The sequence below is a fragment of the Protopterus annectens genome, chromosome 6.part0 (genome assembly GCF_019279795.1).
Source record: "Protopterus annectens isolate FY-2018-M chromosome 6.part0, PAN1.0, whole genome shotgun sequence".
Lineage (NCBI taxonomy): Eukaryota > Metazoa > Chordata > Ceratodontiformes > Protopteridae > Protopterus > Protopterus annectens.
Genome location: NC_056737.1, coordinates 1,936,347,807 through 1,936,372,468, shown reverse-complemented (window position 1 = coordinate 1,936,372,468; position 24,662 = coordinate 1,936,347,807). Strand labels below are relative to the sequence as shown.

The window sequence follows — 24,662 nt, the reverse complement described above, 5'->3', positions numbered from 1 at the left end:
CAAATGATAATTCAATAAAGTTATTTAAAAAAACACCTTTAATTTTTTCAGTGTCAAACATCAAGACATATGCTCCTCATATCAGCTTATGACATAAAAGTGACATTCTGATGCTCCAAACTTAGAAATAAAGCGCTCCAGGAGATCATTATCCACCTCCAGGAGAAAGGAAGCATACATGCAAGTAAATAGGAAATGCCCAAGGAGAAGGGTAAAGACCCCTAGGCCAGGCAGATGTTCCAAACAGAAAAAAGAAGGAAAAGGGGGCAAGAAAAAGGGACTGAATGCTGCAACAGTGAAGAGGACATCTACTGTCACTGTAAGATTTTACACAATCGTTGTTTCCTTCCATATCACTGTTGCAATATTTGGAAACTATGAACACAAAAGCTACTGTAATGAATGAGAGGAGAAGGGCAAAGAGGAACCCCTCCGCAAACCCATGAAGGATAACCCTTGACAAAACCCACCCTGGCTCTGGAAATGACATCCAACTTGTAATGTTTAGTGAAGGTGTGCACAGAGGACCAAGAAGCAGTTTCAGTGATGGAAATGGTGTTCAAACCACTGAAAAAAGCCCAAGGGAGGCCACTGCCCTAATAGAATGGGCCCAAACAAAGGCAGAAAGCAGGTTGCCATGAAAGGAATAACAAAAAGAAATGCCTTTTGAAATACAGGAGGAGATGGTTTTCTTGGAAACTGACAAACTGAATGTCCTGTCATGAAAAAAAAACAAAGTTGGTCAGATTTGCACATGGCATTTGCCTTGCTTAAATAATACCACCTGAGCTGTCTATGAAGACCTAAGTGTGTAATACCTTCTCACTAGCAGATTGTGCAGAAGGAAAAAAAAGGAAATAACCTGGATAGACCGATTAAGGGACAACTCACTGACCACCTTGGGCATAAAAGAAGGATTAGTATGCAGAGACACCCTGTCCCCATGAAAAAAAAATCAAAAAGGGGAAACCTTCATCACGGATTGAAGTTCAAAAACTTTGTTTTTTACTGGTTGTCCTCACCTCTGGCAGTGTTCCAGGTGTGATGCTGCAGAGAAGCAGCAGATTCAATAGGAGCCTGGGTCAATTTCTCAACAACAAAATTATGGTCCCAAGCAGAAGGTATAGGCTTTCTTGGGGACCAGATGTGGAGAACTCTTCAAGAATTGGTTAACCTCAAATTGAGAAGCAAACAGTGAATTCTAAGGCAGACAAGCAGATATTGCTGAAAAGTGAGCTTTGACAGAAGAATATGCCAAATCAGCATGCATCAGTTCATAGAAGTAAGACAGAATCAAAAGGACCACGACTGAAGAGAGGTCCTAGTGAAGCTTAGGACAACAGACAGAAAATCTCTTCCATTTATACCTATATGGTTTCCTGGTATTAGGTTTCCTGGCTTCCTGCAAAATTTTAAACACGTCTTCAAAAAAATGGTGTTGAAAGTAAATTAAAACTATCATCCAAAGTGTTAATTGAAGGGTGGACAGATAAGGGTGATGGAGGGACCCCTTGTCTTGTGTGAAAAGCTCCATTTGGTGGGGTAACTGGTCAATGGCCTGATAAAAGGTGAGGGGGAGCCACTGCTGTCTGGGCCAAAAGGGAGTCACCAGAAAGATTCCTGGAGAGTCTTATTTGATCTTATACAAGACCCTGGAAAGAAGTGGAAGAGGAGGAAAAGCATAGAGGAACATCCACTTACAAGAAAAAGACATGGTGCCTACACTCCAAGCCAGAAGACTTGGGGATCTGAAAAAGAAGCGAGGAAGCTGTCTGTTTAGAAGGGAAGCAAAAACATCCACTTGAATAACCCACCAATGAACTATGTCCAGAAATACCTCTCTGTGAGCCATCCATTCATGGAGGCTGTGCCCTGGACCTGATGAGAGAGTCTGCTAACAGGTTTTGCCCTGAAGGAATGTAAACTACCTGAATAGAAACCTGCAGTTGGGATAGCTAGATCCCAGACCTAAAGGACTAGTCTATAAAGAAGATAACTTGTGCCCACCTGCTTGCTGATGTACCACATGACCATGGTGTTATTTGTACAGATGCAGCAACGACAGATTACACACGACCAGAAATCCATCAGTTTTCTAACTAGTATTTTATTCAGCTAAAATTTCTCTTAGCACTTGGGCTAAAAAGCCTTTTCAGAGTATAAAAACACAAATAAAACACATCCTTTATATACAAAACAATTTCCCTTAATTATTCAATAAAATAACTAAAGCAATTATATCATTACAATACATTTGCCTAATTAAAACTCTCCAATTACATTCTGTATGATGTCTCTTACGAGTAATGTGCAAGGACTTCAGGTCAGTATATTAGAACAGGTTAAGGTGGATAGGCTCAATACTTCTCTTTTGAAGCAAACTATTATAAAACTAATCTACTTTTATATTAAAGTATGAAACTTTAGTCCCTACGGGACTCACAAAAGACAAAGGGTCTCTCTATTTAGAAAACTGCTTGGTGGATTCCTGGTTATGTGTGATCTGTTGTTGCTACATCTGATATTTGGTTCTACTGTGATTTCTAACTGTTGTCTGTATAGACCCTTGAAGGGCCTGGGGATAAAAGACAAGGGAAGGCCTGGAGAGCAAGGATGTGTGTCCAGATCTCACTGATGTGATCCATTTGCTTAATGAGGAGGCCATTGACCCTGAGCCCTCATATTGCTGGAAGCAGCCCCCCACCTCTATCTGAAGCATCTGTAAACAACTCCTGAAACAGAGGAGGAGACTGGAAAGGGGTGCCTGGATTGAGGGATATGTGCTGAATCCACCAATGAAGCTCGGGTTTGAGAAAAAGGAGTAAGGGAAATTAAAACTCCCGAGGTGGCAATGCTGAAGCTATGCAGACCACAAGTACCAATGAAACTTCCTCATATGAAGCTTGGCAAAACAGAGCATGGGGATGGTCAAGGCAATGAAACCTAGATCCCCTGGAAATTCCATGGCAGGCAAGAGGGACAGAGAAAGCAAAGAAGAGAAAGTAGATTGTTAGAGACTGCCTTTGGGAGCAGACAGTGAAGCCAGCACTAGAACCATTTGAGTCATGCAACCCAGAAAAATGTGATCCTGAGAGGGAGACAGAACATACTTCTGGAGACTGATGGTGAAACCCAGACTGCTAAACAGGAGACTGGTAAAGTGCAGGTTCTGCAGGAGTCTGGAAGGAGAGAGACCCCAAAGTAGCAGGTCATCCAGATAAGGAAATATTTGTACTCCTTGAAGCCTGCACAAAGACTGGAGCCTAGGCACTTGGTGAATACCCTTGGGGTTGTGGAAAAACCAAGAGGCAAAGCAGACAGTTGTAGATGAGAGGAGCAGAGAAATTTAAATACTTCCTGAATAGAGGGTGAATAGGCATACAAAAATAAGCATCTTTCAGATCCACAGAAACTAAACAGGCATGAGGTAGCATGAGGGGAAACAGTGTCTAAAAGGAATGCATCCTGATGGTGGGTACCTTGAGAAAAGTATTCAAAAAGGAAAGGTCTAAAACAGGCTTCCAGGACTCCTTTAAATGGACCAGAAACATCCTGGAATGAAACCCTGTACAGCTCTTAGAACCTCTAAAACAGGATGAATGGTGCCTTGATCCAGTAAACCCTGCAGCATCCCTAAAAATGGGGAATTATATCTAAAAGGGATAGAGAAATGCCAGAAAAAGTGACAAGGTATTTCCAGACCATGAAGCAACCTTGACAGATGACTGACAGAACCCAAGAGTTTGAAATAATCTGTTGTCAAACGGAGTGACAGAAAAAGTCTGAGAGACGAGGGAACCTGACTGAGGGGAAAGGATATCAGAATGTCAGATGGAGGCTCACTGGTCCTGAAAAGAAGGTTTTTGAGGTCTAGGTGTTTGAGTTGGTCTGTCAGAAAAAATGCCTAGACACTTTCTCTCCTTTGGAGTGCTGATGATACTTTCTATGAGCAAATGGAGGTTGGGAATCAGGGGTCTAGGAAGCAGATGAAAAAGTATCCAGTACAGCTGCCAAGAACGGGAGAACAGCAGAACATTTATGGGAGTCTATCTGCAATAACTCATAATACTTTTTCTGGATGTCAGAAACCTGAGAGCATTAAAATGCTCCATCATGCAAACCACTGTATCCCCAAGGGACAATTCTTTCAAAGGGGAGTCAGGATTTAAAGACTTCTCCTCCACAGACCCATAATCCAAAGGTGATGGCATTTGGGTGGATTAGACCAAGAAATCCTCATCTGTTTCTGATTCCTTAGCAGAGGGATCAGGTTCCCTAGATCTTTCAGGAGTAGAAGACCAAGGAGGAGCAGTAACAGAAACCACCCCTGGGGTGGTCTCAAAGCCATCAGGGCATTAAACAAGCTCTGAGTAAAATCCTACCAACCTTTTTGAGGATCTTTAGGAGTGGGGGAAAATATGCTTAGACTTCTGTCACTTCTTAAGGGGAACATTGGCATTAACCAACCTCTGTGGCTAAGAACCCTGCCTCTACTCAATGAAGGTACCAGGAAATTCATCCCTAACTAAGATCTAGGGAACCCCCTAGACCCCGCAGATATGATCAGCTGTGGTTCCCCCTCCACTTCCAACTGTACACATCTGTGAAGACTTTAAGAATGTACAAGAAGCTGGTTCCATGCTAGCTACAGACAAGGTCGTGATAGAGGGAACAGATGTCAACACCAGGTAGTCTCCAGGGGAAAGTCGGGACTGTAACAAGTAGAAAAGACCTAGTGATTGGCATTATGAGATAATAATCGCAAGTAAAATCTTGCCCAATTTGCTGGGTTTGCAAAATAAACATAAAAAAAAGTTATGTTCTTACCATCACGTTCCATCTGTGTTGTCGATTTTCATTCATTCTTAACTGTTAAGTTTGGTTCCGATCCCCCAGAACCAACTTGGCCATTGTACAAAGCTCACGCCAGCCAAAAAACTCTCGAGCTAAGGCTCTACCCATACTGCTTATCTTCCCCATTACCTCACATTGAGTTTGCCTACCACTAAGGAAAAATTACATAAACTCCCGGACTAGTTCCGAACCTCCAGGAGTCTTTTGGAGGGGGCAGGTGGGTGGGATGTCAAGAATGAATGAAGATAGACAACACAGATGGAACATTATGATAAGAACTTAACTTCTTTATCTGAAGTTGTCAATCTTAATTCATTTTTGACTGATGGGACAGAGTCCACAGCTAGTTTAGATCCTGGGAGGCCCTAAGGAAAAATATTCCTGAGCACCATACAGCCAAAGGATGCTCTTCCCCTGGAGACCATGTGTAATTTGTAATGAGTGATAAAGGTATGTGGAGTAGCCCAAGTTGCAGCAGTTTAACCATTTTGACAGGGTGAACTTTGATACAGGTTTGCCCAATCTGGCACCTGAAAAGGATAGAAATAGTTGGTCTGATTGTCTAGGGGATTTTGTTCTGTTCAAGTAAAAAAGCAATTGTCTGTGCACATCCAACATATGCAAGCAGTACTCTCCTTTGTTCAAAAAATTTGGAAAGAAGACTGGTAAGGTCTATGGCCTGGATGATACTGGACTCTGATATAACTTTTGGAAGGAAGGAGGGATTGGTTCTGAGTGGTACTTTTTCTTTGTGGAAGATTATATAAGGATGATTTACACATAAAATATGTAACTCTTGAAATTCTCCTAACAGATGTGATTGCCACTAGGAAGAGGGCCTTCCAAGATAAAAAACTTGAGGTTACAAGTGGCTGCTGGCTCGAAGGAATGACGAACTAGGCACTGTAAAACTAAAGTCAAATACCAAGGCACTACCAAATCTTTGAAAGGTGCTTTCAAATGCTGAGCTGCTTTAAGAAAAACTTTGTACAGACGATGGGACATCAAAGAATGATCATCAAAACAGTTATGAAAATTCGAAATGGCAGCTAGATGAAACTTAATTGTAGAGGTTGACGCTCCCAATTGAAATAAGGTGGCTAAGTATTCCAGGACCTTATCAACTGGTGCTGAAAAAGGATCAATGCAGTTTGTACACATCCAAATAAAGAATCTTTTCCATTTACTTAAATAAATTTTTCTGGTGGATGGTTTATGAGAAGCCAGAAGTATCTCCTGCACAGGGGAAGACAAGTTGTTCTGCCTGGCAATTACTGGAAGTGGAGAAACCAAGCTGTCAGCTTAAGATGTTGAAGGTTGGGATGCAACAAGCCCGGAGGGTGGAAAAGCAGGTCCGGAGTTGGATCCAGAATCCATTGGCGGTGAACCAGGTGAGGCCAAATAAAGGGAAACCAAACTTGACGGGGTCAGTAAGGTTCAGTGAGAATCACTTTGCTTCTCAACCATTGGGCTTTCCTCAGAAATTGGGGAATTAGTGGAATTGGGGGAATGGCATCCAGAAGTCCGAGGGCCAATCATGAAGAAGTGCATCTCTCGTGGACTCCCTGCGAGGGGGAATTAAGGCAAAGTAGCTGCTGCACTTATGGTTTAAGGAAGAGGCAAACAGATCACAGCAAGGCTAACCCCATCAGCAAAAAATCATCACTGCTACGTTGGGATTGAGAGATCACTCGTGAGGCAGAAGGATACACCTGCTCAGTTTGTCCGCAATCAAGTTGAGGTTTCCCAGGATATGCATTGCTATCAGAAAGTGGCTGGAGGTGACTGCCTATTGACAAACTCTTAGGGCTTCCCAACATGTGGGTAGGATCTGGTTCCCCCCATTTGTTACTATACCAGACTACGGACATGTTGTCTGATTGGATAGCAATTGTCCCCAAAGGAAGGGCAGACTGAAATGCTTGCAATGCTAAAAGCACTGCCCCTCAGTTCTAAGACACTGAAGCGCAAATTGGACTCTTGCGGAGATTAACTGCCTTGGACTGTTTTTCCCAGAAAATGTCCCTCACCCCACCCTATCTGGGAGGCATCCTTGGCCACTAATGCCCTTGGGCTGAAGGGGGAAAAAGGACGACTCCATAAATTTTCTTCTAGTTTCATCCACCACGATAAATCCTTTTTGCAGCAATTTATCAAAAACTGGATGGAACATGGGGTGTGTCGGAAGTGACCATTGTGAACCAAGAGCCACTGAAGCAGCCTCATGTGATACCTCGCTAGGGGAACTATTGTTATTGTTACTGCCATGGATCTGAGAACTCGTACTACCAGATAAGCAGGAACTTTGTCTTGGGAGAGGATCATTTGTAGATGCGACCTTCGCTTTAACAACCTGTGATGAGGAAGGGAGGCCACACAGGATATCGTATTTAGTCTTGCTTGGATAAATTCCAGATCCTGCATGGGAGACTGTTGTGATTTTTCTTTGTTGCCTGAAATACCTAATGTTCCGGCAAGATGTAGAACCAGGTCTATGGTGCAAAGCAGTAGATGCCTGGAGGGGGCAGTGAGGAGACAGTTGTCTAGACATGGAAACATCCTGAATCCCTGTAGTCTCAAATGAGCTGCTACGACTGCCATGCATTTGGTGAACATCCTGGGGGCTGTGGTGAGGACGAAAGGCAGTGCTCAAAACTGGAAAATGACTAGCTCCCAGCCGCAAGTGGAGATATCTTCTGGAGTGCTTGTCCATCTTTATGTGATAATATGCATCCTGAAGATCTACAGAGCACATCCAATCATCCTCCTCTAGAAAAGGAAGGACAGACTGAACCGTGACTATCTGGAATTTTATCTGTTGCACAAATTTGTTAATTCGCTTGAGATCTAAGATTGGCCTCCAGTCCCCTGTCTTTTCGGGCACTAAAAAGAATCTTGAGTTGAATCTGGATCCCATCTGGTCTGGTGGGACTGGTTGGATGACTTTTCTGAAGCACCTTTTGAATTTCTAGTGCTGTTTGATCCCTCTGACTGGGTAGAACACTGGGGATTTGCCTCTGGGGTTTGGGGGAGAGAGAGAAGGGAATGCAGTAACTGCTGGTAATTATCTTCTGCACCTAGGAATTTGATGTTATTGTAAGCCAGGCTGAGTGGTGCAGAAAAAATCTTCCCCCGACTGCTTCCAGAGGTAAGCAATCGGGCCTCCACTCAGGAGTGCTGGTAGGATTGTCTGGAAAAAGAATCTCTGATACTTGGTTGGATGGACTTTCTGTGCCATGGGAGAGGAGTCTTCCAGAAGAGATCCCCCTCTGCACCGGAGGAATATGCACCATGTGTGTCCCAAAACGGCCCTTAGGTCTTCTTGAACCACATTTTTCCACTCCTCCGATTCCTGGAATAAGGTCTTTGCAGAGAGGAAAAATGCAAGGGTCTTTCCATCCTTTTCACACCTGGCTAACATGTCTCTAACTTTTGAGACAAACAATGAGATAGCATCAACAGGAGCGGTAACAAAGGAAGACTTGAAGGGCTCCGCAAAATCACACAAGGGCATCCAGGTATGGCACCTAATGGCAACGCCTGTACCCGCTGCTCTAGACTTCCCTTCGGCTGTATGTGCAATAAGCCGCATAGACGAATTCGAGAGACTCCAAGGTGGCAAGCTGAGAGGCAACCTTATCTCAAACCTCTTCAGACACTGCTCCTGTAAGGGTGTCTGAAAGCTCAGTTATCAGATCCCTTTGGAGTCTAGTAAGTGTGCCAAGAAACAGTAAAGGTCGATGAAGCAAAGACCTGCTTCCCAAATCTGTCTATCGTCCGGGACTCTTGATTTGGAGGATGGAAAGTTGAACTCTGCTCCGTGAGTTCCTTATTGGTGGCCACCACCACCACCATGGCATCCACTGCTAGACCTTTAGACCAATGGGTCTGATTCTCTGGGGCTGATAGAATCCTGTCAGGTCTCTGTGAAACAGCCTCTATGGTATCAGGAGCCATCCACGCATGCTAAACGATCAACTTGATTAGATCGTCAGCAGGCGGGGTCACCCAAAAAGTAGATGGATGAGCACAAAAAGCTTGCAAGAAAACAAACAGATTCCTCAGAGAATGGGTTTGAGGGCTTCCAATCATCCCTCTGTTTTAATATTTCCAGGATGTCTCCAAAAGAGACATCTTCAGGGAGTGACCATGGGGACCCTTCCCCTTAATCGTAATCTGCATCCTCAGTGACCGATTCTTCTGGAGAATCCAGGTGCTTCCTCTTGCATAATCTCTTATGGGGTGGCTCCTCAAGAGGAAGTTCTGAGAAGAACTCCGAAGAGGGGGGACCCTGAACTAGGATATTTTGCTGCTCTTGTGCTCGCTGTCTAGTTGTAGCAGATTGAGGCAGCTGCTAACCAGAGGGTACAAAAATATGGCACTCCAACGGGGATGGAACCAACTGGGAGCCTGCTGAGGATAAAGCTCTCTCCATAATCTGGAAGGCAATAGCGGCAAAAAAGGAATGGGAGCCCGGAACCAAGACAGACAACCTCAGAACCAGGGTCACACAAGCAGCCCACCAGAGTCAGAGCCGAGACAGGACTTGAAACTACTATGGTACCAAGAGCCACGGACGACACTGTAGAAAAAAATATCTGAGCTGATCCAAGGATCCTGGAACTGGCAGCCAAATCATGGTCCTGTGGGTGCGACAATTCCGAAGGATCCGAAGATCACAGATTAGATTCGGACTCCAAAGTGAGATCCACTATTGGCACAGAAGCAGATGGCACCAGGAGCGTAGAAGCAAAGTGCTCCAAGACCTAAAGGGAGGCTGAAGGAGGAATATATTTAGGAGTCCTGGAATAGTATGCAACTCCTCCAAGAGGGAGGTCCGAGAGGGTGCAGGGATGCCTCTGACTGCCAAGAGCTGATCCACTAATCTGACTACATCCAATTCCAATAGGCTCTTGGAGGAACGGGTTGACATTCCCGAAGGAGATTCGGGTCTTTCTGCAAAAGGACTCACGCTGTTGACCCAAAAAGGGATCTACTGAAGGGGAACATCTAGTCCAAGAGGTATTTATAGCATCGAGCTTCGGCACCATGGTCTGCAGAATGGAGGGAGAAAAGGGAACTAAATGAGTCAATGTAACTATCGTCAGTGCCAAACAGGTCATCAGAGTCGAAGCCATGGTCGTTTCCGAAGTGTTTTTTTCTAAGATCCCAAGTGGATGGCACCGATACTGACTTTATTTTCATTACTAGAGCAGAAGGCAATGACATTTTTGGAACTTTTGTCTTCAGTTCCGAAGAAGCTGTCGGACCTGAGAATTTTTGAGATTTGGAATCATGTACCTTATGGGAAGATGGTACCGAATGACTACATTTTTTTTATCTTAGATTTTGGAGATTTTGAAGTCTCCACCTCATTGAGCTTCACCAAAAGGACATTTTAATAAGCCTTTAAGAATCAATTTTTTACTTCTCTCTGCAAGAGTTTGAGCACTAAAGCCCTTACAGATATCACAAATAGGTTGAATTTCCAGATGAAAGACACCCAGACAAATGTAGGAAAGATGCCCATCAGAATTGGGCATCTTTCTGACACAATTCTTACACTGCTTGAACCCACAGGTTCCTTTTTGCTTTTCTGCCATATCTCATCAAAAACGAGCGCATGCACACACACACACACACACACACACACACACACACACACACACACACACACACACACACACACACACACACACACACACGTTCATAGTTGTAAAAAAAAGAAAAGTAATAAAAAATTTTTATATAATACCAACAATGGTATACATCAAATACCCAGACAGGTAAAGGAAAGGAAAAACAGAAGAAAGAATACCAACGGTGATATCAAAAAGGTTACCAACGGTAAAAGGGAAGGAGAGGCCTAATACCAGCAATGTTAAAAAGAGATGCCCTGAGGTAAAAATATGGGGTAAAAAGCTTCAAAGTATTCACTCACATGAGCAAGGACTAAAAACGACAGCAAGAATTAAAGGTATAAAGCATTTGAAAGTATAATTAGAGAAATAAGAAATAAACATTTTTAAGCACTTAGCTGAGAGCAACTGCTAACACATCCAATTTTCTATGTGGCAAACAAGATCTGGGGTAATGGGAAGAGAGGCAGTATGATTACAGCCTTAGCTCGAGAGTTTTTTGGCTGGCATGAGCTTTGTACAACAGCCGAGTTGGCACCAAGGGATCAGAACTGAACCAATCAGTTAAGAATGAATGAAGATTGACAACATCAGATCTATAGTTTGAATACATTTTCATTTATGTAAACAGCTGGTTTTGGACATTTATGCACTGACCAAGACAAGCATGGTAATTAAATATGTGCCAATTCTTAAAGATACAGCGTATGTATATGTTGTGTGTGTGTATAAACACACACACACACACATACATATATATACATATATATATATATATATATATATAGAGAGAGAGACTACAAAACAAATATCAGCTTGTTCAGAGCAAAAAGTATTAACAATTTCAGTTGAGTTAAACGGGAAAAAGAGTGCCATATGTATAAAAAGCAAAGAAAAAGGTAAAGAAGAGAAATTAAAACATAAAAACTTTAACTGTTTAGAAGCTTATGCAATTGGTATTTTAGATGAGGAGAGGAAGGTAAGGAGGTTTGCCAGGGTAGCTTAAGCATAAAGAGGAAAAATGCTTTAGTAGCTACTACATACAGAATTGTAAGTAGGCTTAGAGAATGATTAGGACGGTACAGAGGTTAGCCTGGAGAGAAAGGGGAGGATAATTGGACAGGTATTGGTTGAAGGGTACAGTTGCATATCCTATTTAGATAAAGGTGAGAATAAAGTTGGGTTTTGAAGTTGGCTAGGTTGTTGCAGGTTCTTAGGGAGGTGGGAAGGGCATTCCATTTTTAGCAAGGATGAAGGATAAGAGAAGTTGGCCTGCTGGGCGCTTTGGTTTTGTACTGTGATCTGGTTTTGGTGAGAAGATCTAAGGGATCTGAGGGGAGTATAGGGCTGAAGAATATTTGAAAAGTGCAGGACAGTTAGTAGGATGGAAGAGTAGTTTATGAGCTGTGGAGAGTTGGAGAAAGTTAAGATGATTTGGGAGTTCAAGCCAGTTTAGAGAGTGAAGGGAGATGCAGTGATGAGAGGAGGATTTGGATTTAGTGATAAATTTAGAGATTTTATTGTAGCACTGTCCCAGTTTGGAGGTAAGGGTAGATGATAGGTTAGTGAGCAGGGGGGCGCACCATATAGCAGAGATGGAAGGAGGAAAGTAGAGGCAACGGTTAAATCTAGTGGAAGGGGACAGAAAGTGGATGTTTCTATATAGTAGGCCAAGTTTTATGTGCGTTTTTTTTTATGTTTAGTTGAATATGAGTATTGAATTTGAGCTGGTCATCTATTGTCACTCCAAGAATATATATATATATATATATATATATATATATATATATATATAGATATATATAGATATATATAGATATATATATATATATATATATATATATATATATATATATATATAGATATAGATATAGATATATATATATATATATATATATATATATATATATATATACGGGTCTACTTCTTTTGACCTAACTTCCATTTGCCTGACACTCCATTTGCCTGACAAGTATTATTAGCAAGAAAATGGAATATGCCCCCTTCCCCACTGTAGTGCGACCCTGGAGTTAGAATATATAGTTGGGGGGGGTGTGGGGGGCACATGTAATATTACTTAGTAAAAGAAAAGTAAGTGGGGGCTTTGCCCCCCACACCCCCCGTTGTGGGGGGGCTGTGCCCCCCACCCCACCCCTAACTATATATTCTAACTCCAGCGTCGCACTACAGTGGGGAAGGGGGCATATTCCATTTTCTTGCTAATAATATTTGTCAGTCAAATGAAGTGTCGGGCAAATGAAGTGTCAGGCAAATTAAATTTCAGTCATTTGGTCTCAGGCAAATGGGTGTCAGGCAAATGGGAGTTGGGTCAAAAGAAGTAGACCCATATATACATACATACATACACACACACACACACACAAACAGAAACACACACACACGTTAAGTGAATGACAACATGAAAAGTGAACGGGTTGACAAACTTTTTGTGAAATTAGTTAATTATTAAATGTTTGTAAAATATTAGCTAATTATTAAAGACAAAGTAAATTTAAGAAGGGATCTGTAGATCTGTTTGTGTGTGTATGTACCTTTAGGAAGCTATCCAAGGGCTTGCACAAGTATATAAATAATGAGCAACTGCAAGCTAGACTGTCATTTTGCAGTAAGCCATTGAGATTTAAGCATGTATGTATGTAAGGTCTGCCTGTTAACTAGTTTGTTCATATTTTACATATTTTATGATGCTGCTATCCATCCTGATGCGTTTCTATGTATTAAGGCATCTACATGAAATACCCTGCCTGCTTATCATGTTAGAGAAGGAAGAATGACATGGTGCCTGAAGTGACATGTCTAAAGGACATGGGGTCAGAAACCATTTGGGTAGATTCCCAAAGCTAAGGATGGGAGGATGAATTTAGATAGCATTAGGACCAGCTATAAGGCTCTGCAAAACTGCAGTGGCAAAGCCAGCTCTTGATTTAGAGAAAATTGGCAAATGGTAATGCTTGGTGAAAGTATGTACAGAACTCCAGATAGCAGCTTCTAGGATGTCCCTGGTAGGTACGCCTCTGAGAAAGGCTGTAGAGGTAGATGTAGCCCTGGTTGAATGGGATCTGATCCCCTGTGGGAGAGGTTTTCCATGGTGCTTATAGCAGAAGTGAATGCAATGGCCTATCCATTTGAAGATAGTTAGCTTTGAAATAGCCTTCCCCTCTGTCCCTGTAGCAAATGCCACCAGCAGTTGTTCAGATTTCCTTTGAGGTTTAGACCTGTCCAAGTAGAATCTAAGCTGTCTGTGCATATCTAAGGAGTGCAGTATCAATTTCCCTTTGTTCTGTGGATTAAGGAAGAAGGTAGGCAAATGAATGGACTGATTAAAGGCCATACTGGATACCACCTTTGGCATGAAAGAGGGATTGGTCCTGAGGGACGCCCTGTCTGCATGAAAGATGATGAAAGGCTCCAGTGCAATAAGGGCCTGTAATTCAGATACCCTTCTTGCTGAAGTCATGGCTGAAAGGGAAGCTGTTTTCTAAGAAAGGAATTTAAAATCTGCAGTAGCAACTGGCTCGAAAGGAGGAAGGGTGAGTTTCTCCCATACAAAGTTAAGGTCCCAGGCTGGAGATGGAGCTCTCTTGGGTGGTTTAAAATTTTGGCCCCTCCGAGGAACTGCTTGAGCAGTGGAAGAGAGAAGAGGGGAGGTTCTGTGTTATGAGCTGAAATGGCTGAGGCGTGAATTTTTGAGGAAAAAGACAGGCCCTTGCGAAGTATCTCAGTTAAGTATTGTAAAATCTGAGGCAAATTAGACACTGCTGTGCTCATCCCTTGAGAGTGGTTCCCGCACAGAATCTTTTCCATTTTTCAGCATAAGATTTTATAGTACTAGGCCTCCTTGCTTCTAAAATATCCATCACTGGTTTACTGAGGGATGGTAAAGGAGAACTTAGGTAATTAGCCAGGCTGCTAGGTTCAGTGTTTAAAGCTGAGGGTGCAGAATCTGGTTCTCCTGCTGAAATAGCAGGGTAGGATTCTGAGGCAAGTGCCATGGGGCCAACAGTGACGCACTGCGCAGGAGGGGGTACCAGTGTTGGCGTGGCCACGCTGATGCAATCAAAATCATCCCTGGTTTGTCTTGTTTGATTTTTAGTAGTACTTTGGAGAGCAGAGGAGGGTAAGGCATAAACTGATAGGTTTTTCCACTTGAAGGACAGAGCGCCCACTTTCCAAGCTTGTCTGTGGGGAGTCCTTGCACAAAATGTTTCCAACTGATAGTTCTGGGGGGAGGAAAACAGGTCTATATCAGAGCTCCCCCATTTGCTTGTCAACATGTTGAAAACCCTTGGTTCCAGTTTCCACTCGTGTGGGTCCATGAGGGTTCTGCTTAGTCCATCTGCCAGTGTATTTAGTTTTCTTGGCAGGAATTGAGCTTGTATATGTACTTGGTAGCTCAAGGCTGTGTTCCACAATGCCATGGCTAGTCTGCAGAGGGGGTAAGAATGTGTACCCCCCCTGCTTGTTTATGTACTACATAACAGTGGTGTTGTCCGTCTTTACCATTAATTGTCCTGGAAGAATGTGGTCCTTGAAGGCTGTCAGAGCATTCTGTACAGCTAACATTTCTTTATGATTGATGTGAAGGTGCATTTGAATTGGGTTCCATTTGCCCTGAATGCACTTCCCTGCCAGGTGTGCCCCCCATGCATAGTCTGATGCGTCTGTTGTTAGGGTTTGGGCGGCAGGGGGTAGTGTGAATGGTAGGCCCTTGTTTGGTGGTAGGCCTCTGCCCACCAAAGGAACTCTAGACGTAGACAAGGAATGATAGGAATCATTGCTTCTAGATCCTGAGAAAGTTGACACCATAGGCTTTTCACATACCACTGTAGTTTCCTCATATGCAATCTTGCATATGGAATTAGAAGAATGCATGAGGCCATGAACCCAAGGCTTGTAGTATTTGCCTTGCAGATAGCAGGGTTTGTGACCACTTGTTTGAAGTAGGTTGTCAAGTGAATTTGTTTCTCTGGCGTGAGGAAAGCCATCTGGGAAGTTGCATTCAAGCTTGCTCCCAGGAATATAACTTATTGACAGAGTACCAGGTGTGATTTCTTTTCATTTATGGTATACCCCAGACAAGTTAGCACCCTCTTTACAAAAGCCAGATGATTCAAAAGTACGTCCTGGTTTTCTGCCTGAATTAGACAATTGTCCAGGTATTGGTATATTTGAATATTTCTTTGCCTGCAAAATGCAATGACTGGAGCTAGGCACTTTGTGAATACCCTGGGCTCAGTAGATGAGCAAAAGGGCAGTGCAGAGAACTGTTAGTGTATGTAGCCTGCTTTGAAGCGTAGGTATCTTCTGCAAGATTCCCTGATTGGGATGTGCAGGTATGCTTCCTTTAAATTTAGTGTTGCCAACCAGGCAACTTTGCTTAGCATAGGAAGCAACTGGTGAAGAGTCAGCATCTTGAATTTTGGAATCACCAAAAAGGTGTTTAGAGTAGGCAGGTCCAGGATAGGATGCCATGAATTGTCTTTTCTGGGTACCAGGAAAAATCTTAAGTAGAAACCTTGCCCCTTTTTCTCTTCTGGTACCAATTTAATAGCCCCTATGCTTAAGAGAGAGAGCACTTGCATAGGTAGATCCGACCAACTGCTTGGAGTTGGTAACGTGTGGAAGTGAAATCTGTATCCTTGGGACACTATATTTAAAACCCATTTGTCCTGGGTAATGAGTCTCAGAGTTCTATGCATGAAGTGCAATCTTTCCCCCCAAAGGGGCAGTCAGTTGAGAAGGGATTGGAAGTTTTAAAAATAAGTCATTGAGACAGTTTACCATAGGCTGAGTTTTATTACTCCCAAATTTGGAAGTGGAGGCCCCCCACTGCTTAGTCCTGTGCGTCCCCTGGGACTGAGGCCTGGGTGCTCTGCTGGATCTGGATTTGGACTGAAGGTCTGGAAGTGGCAGGAAAGGACCAATTCTTAGAAGGCCAATGCCTACTAAATCTTGGAGGTTGTACTTGTAAAAAGTCTTCAACAGTTTGCATAGATTTAGCTTTTCCTCCATCTTTTTAAGAACTTCTTCTGCCTTGATGCCAAACAGGTGGCCCTGATTTAAGGCAGCATCCAGTAATTTCGCTTTAACATGATCTGGCAAGGGTTGTTCCTTAAGCTAAGCATGCCTTCTAAATACAGATCCAGTTACCGCAGCCCTGCAAGATGCCTCTAGTGAATCAAAACCACACTGCAATGTATGTTTACCAACTTGTTCAGCAGAACGCATAAAATCCTGTAAATCCTTATTTTCAGCACAATCAGGAGTCAACACCATTTTCTGTTTAAGCAATCCAATAATATGCAGCTGACACTTTAACATATGAAACTGCCAATTCAAGGCCCTAATGGCCAAAGTTGCAGAAGTGTATACCTTCTTACCCCATCTATCCAGCGCCCTGGAGTCTCTATCAGAGGAGGTAGGATTTTTGGCAGTAGTAGCTTTAATACCCTTGGGTCCCTGTGAAATAGTTTCAGGATCCGCAGTAGGATTTTTGAAAAGGAACTTGTGAGAGTCAGGAACCCGGTAATATCTATCAGGTTTTATGGAAGCAGGAGGTAAAAAGTCAGGGGCCATGCTAGATTCTGAAAAGGCATCATCAACAATGTTCAGTACAGGAGGTACAGCTAAAGGCCTGTGCTGGGGTAGGAGTAAGAAATCTCTAAGCCTCTCTTTAGAATCAGAGAAATCCTGACTTTTCTGACGATAAAGCTCCCTGAGAGTATGCAAGGTTTCACCAAAAGAGAAATCCTCGGGGGGCGCAGAGGGAATAGAGTCCTCAGCATCAGAATCCTCATAGGTAGATAAGGGTAAATCCTGGTCATCACAGGAAACAGAAATTTCAGAATCCTGGTCAGAAGTATCATAAGCAAACTCAGTCCTAGGTCTCTTAGAGGGGGAAGGCTGGCTTCCCTGATTAAAGTAATAAGGTCTTCAGTCATTCTTATCATTTGTTCTTTAGGCATAGAGGCCTGACCATGCGGTCTGGGCGTCAGTTTTCTAGGCATGGTTCGAGATTTAGGCCTTGAAGAAGAAGATGGCGCCGGTTTAATATGCAAGTCAGTAGACCTGAATAAACCCTCAGAAGCCGGTGCCTGCACCCATCCAAGGAGGTGACATCTGCAGGTTCCACAGTTGAAGCATCTCGCGGCATACCGAACTCTGAATGGGTCTAAGTAGAGGCCTGCGAATCATAAGTAGCAGGTATCAGGGGCTACGAACGCCTCAATGAGTACCGGTGAACTGGGCGGCCTGTCTCTGTCTTTATCTTTGTGTTTCTTCGGAATGTCGGTAGTCGGATGGCTTACTGAAGACATATCAGGATAAATGAGCCGAGCACCAAAAAATTTAGAAGCGCAAATATACCGCCAACGGATAGATCGTGGTTTAAATATGGCACAAAACCAACAGCGAGGTACGTCGTGGTCAGGGCCTAGGCAAGGAATACAGTACGAATGAAAATCTTTATGAGGTATTTGCTTTCCAAAAGAAATGCAATTATTTACTTTTACTGACATTGGTTTAGAGCAAGAAAAAGTTTCCCCAACAGGGTACTTAGCTTTTAGTTGAAGACTTCGGTTCTGAAACTCGAAAATGAAAATTTCAGGAGTCGGCCGACCTGCACTTGCGAACTGCTTCTGCTTTGGGCACTGCACAGCAAGAAAGACTGGTGTAATGACGTCGGCTGCATGTTTTACACCCCTGAAGACCTGACATCATGGAAGAAGAGACCGCAACCAACGCAGGACCTAAGACTTTGTTAATCAGGCCGACTGAGGGCTACTTGCAAGCAGATAACCCAAATGTAATGACTGCAACAGTGAAACACGAAGAACATCCTTACTTCAGCTAAACCAGATTCTGGAACTGTCTTGTCGACACTAGCCATCTTCGAGTGGAATGGTCAACATTATTTGGTGTTAGTAGACTCTCAATCCAATTGGTTCGAGATTCACTTACTTCCTAACCTAGCAGCCAGTACAGTCATTACCAAGATGAAGCGTCATTTTGCAGTACATGGTCGCCCGCACAAAGTTATTTCTGACAATGGCACGCAGTTTACAAGCCAACAGTTCAAAAGATTTGCTTAAGAATGGGACTTTATTCATGTCAGAAGTAGTCCTGAGTACCTGCAGTAAAATGGTTTGGCAGAACGTGCAGTTCAAAGTGCAAAACAGTTACTTGAGAAGTCAAAACGAGATAAGAGTGATGTTTTCCTGAATCTGTTGAATCTCAGAAATGTTCCTTGTGATAAACATCTTGGTTCACCTGCTCAGAGACTTCTGTCGAGACAAACCAGAACCACATTAACAATCAACTGTTGGTTCCATGTGTCAAGAACAACAGGTCAGTGAAAACCAATCTGCTGAAGAAACACCTAACTCAGAAGTCCTACTATGATAAAACTAGCAAACCGCTCAATCCATTACCAGAAGGAGAAGTGGTAAGGATGCAAATGTCCAAAGGTTATGATCAGACTGGTGTTGTGAAGAATATTGGTCCAGCACCCGAGATCGTACATTGTGGAATCATGAGGAGAAGTTTTTAGGTGGAATCAGAAGCATTTAAGACCAGTGTTCCAAGCCTGTACCATAGCACATAGCCTGTGAGAAAGACCATCTCAGAGTGAGTTGCCCGGTGTTCCAGTTCCAGAGGACATTTCTGTTCCTGTGACCAATCCAGAATTTCCTGATATGAGTTATGCACCGCAGACTTTCCCTGTTGCTAAATTTGGTCCAAATTGTTACGTTACGAGATATGGTTGCATCTCTAAACCCTGTAACAGATATGAAGCAACTTGGACATGAACACTGTGTTTTGTTTCTAATGTATATAGTAATGCATGTCTAGCTGAAATACTGCTTTTACAAAGGGCAGTCTTTTTTAAGAGGAGGATGTAGATCAATATGTGTGTATGTATCTTTAAGAAGCTATCCAAGGACTTGCACAAGTGTATAAATACTGAACGCATGCAAGCTAGACTGCCATTTTGTAGTAAACCATTGGGATGCGAGCATGTATGTATGCAAGGTCTGTCTGTTAACTAGTTTATTCATATTTTATGATGCTACTATCCATCCTTATGTGTTTTTATGTATTAAAGCATCTAAATGAAATACCCCGCCTTCTTGTCATGTGTGTTAGAGAAAGCCGAGCAACAGGAGGTAAATTAAATAATGGGCTGAATTTAAAAAATGGCGGCTCTTAATGAATGTAAACTGGTTTATATACTCAAGAAACTTTATATTCACATATTTGAGAAAGTAAAATCCAATGATGGTAGCAATGTAAGAAACTCATTTGGAGGATGTGGACTAGGACACACTGATTACAGGTTAGTTGGCAATGCAGAGCAGACTGTTCTTTTCTAGGAGTCTAGATGGCAGAAGTCATGTTATTGATTTTAGGTCATTCTCTTCAATCCCTTTCTTCCCATTTTCTACATGGAGTTGGAGTGCTGTGACATCTGTTCCCATCTCTCTTTATTCATTGCCATTCCCCTACCTTCTCTGACACTCATGCATGACTTTCACAGGCCATCTCTCACATTATCCACTCATCTCTTTGCTGAACATCATTTGCTCTTGCTTTCTTCCTGTCTGTCCCAAACATCTTCACCAGACTGTCTTCTGTTTTTCTGCACATGTGCCTGAACTACCATAATCTGTTCTCTTTGACCTTTTCTGCAATTGAAGCTACTTCGGCTTTTGGTCTTATATCCTCATTTTTTCATCTGTCCCACACTGTGCATTCTACCACCCATCTCATGCACATTTTCTCCATCACCTCTAATTTCCTCAACTGCTGTTTGACATTCTACTGTCATATACAACACCTACCACACTGTGCCAGTTGGCTGCAGCCCTTCTGATTCTGGCCTTGACCTCCTCATTCAGACTTCCCTTCTCCTCAACCACCCCTCCCAGATACCTGAAACAGTTAACCTGTTCCACTATTTTCCCTTGTATCTCAGTTCTCAGCTTCTTCTGATTTCCCCCATTTGCTGCCACGACAACTGATCATCTGTACTCGGTTTCATCCCATGTCCCTTCAGTTTTGCATTCCATCCCCCTATACTTTGCAGAAGTTCTTGCTCAGAGTTTGCCATTAATGTCATGTCATCTAATACAGCAACTTTGTTGATATGTCCCCTCCAACCTGTTTGCTAAAGTAGTCCATCAATGGTATGAAAGCAGTGGGCACAGAACTGAACCCTTATATCCACTCAAAAGTAGGACCCCCCCCCATGATGCTGAACACTGGTCGTACTCGAGTCACTGTGTCCTTGTACACAGCTTGCACTAATTCTACTAATGATTCTGGGACTTCAAACCACCTCAGGACTGCCCAAAAAAGCTTCCTTGGGAACTTGTCCTATGCTTGTTCCAAGTCAAGGAATGCCCAAGTTGGACTCGTTCCTCATTTCTAGTTTCTTAACTATCTGTCTCACTGGAAAAATCAAGTCTGTTGTGCTGCATCCTGATCGGACTCTGAACTGCTAATCTCCCATCTTACTTTCAACTATTCTGTGCATTTATCAATTACCAGCTCCAAAATTTTCATGCAATGTGACAGGAGTTTGACACCTCTGTACTGCCCACAGTTGTGAATGTCTTCTTTGTTCTTGAACATAGGCACTAGTATGCTTATTCTCCAGTCATCTGGGATATGCCTTTCTCTCCCCCAGTGCTAGAAGTATCCTCAACAGCCACTCCCCCCCCCCATCTCACCCAACATCTTGATCATATCTGCTATGACATCATCCGAGTCTGCCGCTTTTCCAGACTAATTTTCCTTAGTGTTGTTCTTACTTCCTCTATGGTGGGCTCCTCTTCTTCTCTCATCATAGGTTGTGTATGGGGCAGTACAACTTTTGTGGGATTTTCTTCATTCAGAAATTGCTGGAAGTATTCCTTCCATCTGCCTTTGAAGACCTGTGGACTGGTGAGCAGGGTGTTGCTGGTATCTCTTATGAAGGGTGTTTAACAAAGTTCTTTACTTTTCTGACTTTGTCTTGCAACCTAATACAGTTTCTTTGTGCCCTCTACTGAGTCACTTTCCAGAAGCTGGTAATGCGTCTCTGATGCCTTGTTCTTGGCTATTACATCCCCTTTCTTAGGCTCTTTTAGTCAACCAGTATACCTTCCTAGCCTAGTCAGTCTTTTCTCTCTCTCACTTTTTCCCTGTACGCCTCCTTTCTTTTGATAACTTCCTGGATTTCTGCATTCCACCACCAGATTTCCCTATGTACCTTATTTTCATACCTGGCTCGGCAGCGTATCTGTTGTGCAGTCACCACACATGCTGTTTTGAGAAGCTGCCATTCTTCAACTCCACCAATCTCCTCTTCTTCTTGAGGTGCTAGAGCCCCAAGTAATTCCTTTAACTGTTGTGCTTTTGCTCCAGTCAACTTCCAGGTCTTCAGTCTGGTCTCTGACCTTACAGCCTTCTCTGACCACTGCTTGCAACCGAATAAGGCAACCAGTGGTTTATGCTGTGGGCTGACACACTGGGGTTGACTTTGCAATTGCTACAAGAATAAAGTCCACCAGAGTTGCATGATGGCCACTCTTGTATGTGATCTTGTGACACTATTTCTGAAGCATGCGATGGCTATTATCAAGCCAGTTGCTACACAGAAGTCTAGAATGGCCTCTACTCCTTTATTCCTTTTGTCCCACCCATGTGGACTCGAGCAGTCTTCATATCCTGTTCTGTCTGCCCTGATATGTATATTCAGGTCACCCATTATCAGCACCAATTCATGTTGTTCTGCTTTATCTAGTAGGTCCTGCAACAACTGCCTAAATGCACTCTCTTCCTTACTACCTCAATCCTGTTGGGGGCCTACACTGAGATTATGAATAGTGCTCTATCTTTACATTAGGGTCAGATTGCCACAAGTCTGTCACTAATTCTGATGACATCTCTCACTGCTTTCTGAAGCCTGTCCCTCACCATAATTCCCACAGCATTTCTAGCTTGTTCCTGTCCTGAGTAATAGACTCTGCATCCTGAGCCAAGTGGCTTTGCTGCACTGACCTTCTATCTTTTATCCTGGATACACAGGATGCCCAGCTTCATCCTTACCATCGTGTCATCTACTTCCAAGCTGTCTCGTGTCAATAAGCCTACAATAAGTGTAGCAATTTTTAGTTTGTATTTGTCAGGTTGACTGGTTTTACATCCAGTTTTTGCTCAACAGAGCTATCCCAGGTAATCCAAGCTGGGCAACTGGACACCGGATGAGAGTAGCTTATTGACTCAGGGCCGCTGGTTTTACTGCAGACAGACACTGTCTAATAGGAACATATACAAGTCTCCCACTGTTAGTATGGGGCCCTGGCATAGGTTGGAGTAGGCAGAGTCCTCACCCCACTAATGACCAGCAAATACCCATGCCCATTTGGTAACACTAGTCAACATGACTGAATCACCTACAGCCATATTTTACACCATCAAATGACCATCTCTGCCAATGCGAGCAGACTGTGATCTGTGTTCTCCTATCTCAAGGACACTGTGCTTCAGAGTATATGTCCACAGCACATGGCCTGCACAACTTTTCCCCTATAGCACCATGTACAGTCTCTGCTGCTGCCCGCAGCTCCATTTTTGGGCGAGTTTGTGATGGGAACACTCAGTATGTTTTTCGGAGGTGAAAGGAACCTCACAGAGACACAGGCAGAACATGCAAACTCCAAACGGGCATTAGCTGGAAGTCGTGCTCGATTCTTGTACCTTGTGCATGGGAGGTGAAGACCTTAACTATTAGGTGCCCAATAATATTACAGGATTTCACTGCAGTTGTAAAATGCTTGCTATATATGAGTGAAGGGATATTTAGGAGCAATTATGCTGTCAGCATTTAGTAAGAGCAATAAAACATAAATTTAGAACAATGATGAAAGAAAATTCCTATTCAGGAAGTTACTATTACTTATATGGAGGACCAGAAAGTGGTTAACAAGGTGCAAAATCCAAGGACTCTGAAAAGAAATGCAAGTGCAATGGCAAATAACCACCAAACAGTCCAGCAATTCACAAAAAAAAAGTCATAAATCATGCAAAGGATCCATAATTCCAGAACTACAGAAACAAATATCAAAAATCACATCCACTGCTTAGGAAGTCCTTGTGGGGTGTACAGTAAATATTTAAAATCCTACAAGTTGAAACAGTTTGATCCTAAACAGACAACAAACCCGTTTTGGTGAAACACACCAGCAATGCAAAAACAAGAAGAGCATGCTATGTTGATAGTCAATAAATTAACTACTTAATCACATATGTTGTTGTTGTTTGTCTTTCAGCTTTTTCCCGGTAAGGGGTCACCACAGCGGAACTCCAGTCCGCTAATGATTGGCAGTAGATTTTTACGAAACGCCGAGGTGCCAGCTCGACGCCCAACCTTCAACGAAGGCACGCCCATTTACAAACGCATGTCTTTCGAACGCTACCCAACCGCGGGGAGGACATGCAGACACCACACAGAAGGCACTCCCAAGCCAAGCCGGGAATCAAACAGGAGAACCTCTTGCTGTGTGGTAACAACGCTACCACCGTACCACCGTGGCACTACTACTTAATCACATACGACTATGAAAAATTAAACCAAGATATACTGATGAAAGCACAACCCTAAAGGTACACAGCTTACACATAAATGTGTGTAAATAATGGACAGTAAAGTTACTACACCAACTATGCATGTTTTTGCTTCAAATGATTTGCCATAAAAAGCAAAACTCTTTCTACATTCAAGATAAAGCATGCATACATATTAGACAACTGGAAATGTCATCACTGACATCTAGTGTCTAAGCTGAAAAATTACAAAGAATCTAATAAGATAAAAATATACAACCAAAAGCTTCTTTAATAAATGGTTATACAACGTTAGATCCTTGTCAGTTAAGTGAATGCTCATATTATCAAAGCCCATTTTAGGTAATCCTGCCACTGAGAAAACATATGCATTGAGCCCCCTTAACATCTGGGGTTGGCCTCAAGTCTCACTTTAAGGGAGCTCCCACTGCACATGTAGCTACCTTCATGAAACCTGCAAACATCTGCAGGGTTGTATTATGTCCTTAACCTTAAATACAATCCTTGAATATATCATCCTCTCTGTCTGGCTGTCTCTAT

The 24,662-nt window shown here is 42.9% G+C and overlaps 1 protein-coding gene across 4 annotated transcripts in view; it reads right to left on the bottom strand.

The window, feature by feature from the left end:
* Positions 1 to 24,662, bottom strand: part of NCKAP1 (NCK associated protein 1) — a gene marked incomplete in the record, with an annotated part of 2,707,503 nt that overhangs the window by 1,763,584 nt on the left and 919,257 nt on the right.